Here is a 2,326-nt window from a genome sequence, read left to right as displayed (position 1 = left end):
GGGCATTCCTGAGGGAGCAATGTACATAAGCAATGGCACAGAGATGAGAAAGCAGTGGAGAACTTCTGGTCCACTCTGGTTCACCACTGGGGAGGTATTCCAAGAGGAACAGAAGGAATTGAAGATGATAGGGAAGGTTTTGGAGATATGTCTAAAGCGGGGTCTCTGGGCCCTGCTGGGGAAAGCTTTTTTTTCTTTTTTTAAATCATGAAAAAACTGTATTTAGATTTAGCCAGCTGGACTCAGTTTAGATGATCCCAATTATGTTGGCATCATAGTCAGGGGCCAGCCGAATGTATGCCTTCTTCTCTCCATCAGGCCTGATTAAGGTGTTGACCTTGGCTACATCAATGTCATAGAGCTTATTCACAGCCTGTTTGATCTGGTGCTTGTTGGCCTTGACATCCACAATGAACACAAGTGTGTTGTTGTCTTCTATTTTCTTCATGGCTGACTCAGTAGTCAGGGGGAACTTGATGATGGCATAGTGATCAAGCTTGTTTCTCCTGGGGGCGCTCTTTCGAGGGTATTTGGGCTGCCTTCCGAGACGCAGAGTCTTGGGTCACCGGAACGTTGGTGATGTGCGGATCTTCTTTTTTTTGTGACTGTGGACGCCTTTCAGCACTGCTTTCTTGGCCTTCAAAGCCTTTGCTTTGGCTTCGGCTTTGGGAGGGGCAGGGGTTTCCTTCTTAGCTTTCGGCGCCATCTTCGTAAAAGGGATCTGGGAAAGCTTTTAATGCAAGCTCAGTCTTGACTTAAGTTGGTGGACTCCAAAGGAGGGACGTGATTGAAATTGTCCTTTAAAAACGTGCCCGGGTTAAGTGTGTGTGGTATATAGATAGCCATGCTCTCTATTTCCTAGCCCCTCACCTCGCAGTGCACCCCCCTCCACCCGCCCCATCTCCAGAGCCCTAGGCTCTCTGGAAACTTCCCGTGGCTTTTGCCTCTTCAGTCTTCAACTCCCCTACACTTTCAATTTTGTGCTATTTGGGAAAAGCCTAACCCAGGGCAGGCCCATCTTTCTAGTGCTCTCTCCATACCTGACTCCATAGCTGAGGAGTGCTGGAGAAAGTCACATTCCAGGGCAAACTGAGCCAAGAGAAATCCCAGATGGCTGACTTACGACCAGCCCTCAGCACTGCCTAGACAACCACCTTCATCCACTGTCCACTTTCCCACATGAAGACTTCAGATCTTTTCCACTGTTTTAAACTTTTACCCTCCCATCTCATGCCACCCGGCTGGTGGATCTCACCTTCCACTTCACAAGAGAACGGAATCCCTCGACTTGCCATGGCCCTCCTCTCTCCTTCTCTGCCTCTCCCTCTGGGGGCAATTCCTCTCCCTGCCTCAGCCCTGCCACCGCACCCATGCATTGGACTCCGGGGCTCTGCCTCGAGCAACCTCCTTACACGATCCCTTCATTCTTCTGTAACCGGTCTCTTTAATCCATATCTTTCCCATCAACATCAAACATATTCAGTTCTCTCACTTTATTAAACTTCCTGAAGGACTTAGCTACAACCATCCACATTTTCTCCTCTTTCACTCCCCCTCCCCCCATCGTGTCTCCCTCTGACCACCATCTTTCCCACTGACAAGTTCTTGCTAAGCGCATCAGTTCAGATATTCACCTTTCTTCACATTCTTAACTACTTCCTCCTTCGGTAAACTTTCTTTTCCTTGGCTCCATGATGCCACCCTCTTGCTTTCTTCCAAACTCTCTAGCTATGATTATTTTTTGTGGTAAAATATAAATAACATAAAATTTGTGTTTTATCCATTTAAAAATAGACAATTCAGGGTCATTAATAACCTTGTTGTGCAACCATCACCACTATCTCTTTCCAAAACTTTCTTATCACCCTAAACAGAAACTCTGTACCCATTAATAAATAACTCCCCATCTCTCCCTCCCCTGATAGACCCTGGTAGCTTCTAATCTACTTTCTGTCTCTATGAACTGGCCTATTCTAGATACCTCATATAAATAGAATCATATAATATTTGTCCTTTTCTGCCTGGTTTATTTCACTTATAAGGTCTTCCAGAATCATCCATATTTTAGAGAGTAGGAGAACTTAATTTCTTTTTATGGCTGAATAACATTTCACTGTATGGATATACTATATCCGTTGATATATCTTTTGGCTCCTACAAATAATGCTACAGTGAACATTGGTATATAAGTATCTGTTTGAGTCCCTGCTTTCAATTAATTAGGATATATACCTGGAAGTGAGATTGCTGGGTCCTATGGTAATTATATGTTTAGCTTTTTGAGGAACCCCCATACTGTTCCACAGTGGCTGTACCATTTTATCAT

General features: G+C 44.9%; 1 pseudogene; it reads right to left on the bottom strand.

The window, feature by feature from the left end:
* Nucleotides 1-247: 247 nt before the first annotated feature.
* On the bottom strand, nt 248-706 carry LOC111146827 (annotated as a pseudogene).
* Nucleotides 707-2,326: the final 1,620 nt, after the last annotated feature.

This window comes from Enhydra lutris, unplaced genomic scaffold (assembly GCF_002288905.1).
Source record: "Enhydra lutris kenyoni isolate GAN:26980312 unplaced genomic scaffold, ASM228890v2 scaffoldscaffold14, whole genome shotgun sequence".
Lineage (NCBI taxonomy): Eukaryota > Metazoa > Chordata > Mammalia > Carnivora > Mustelidae > Enhydra > Enhydra lutris.
This window is presented reverse-complemented; position numbering and strand designations above follow the sequence as displayed.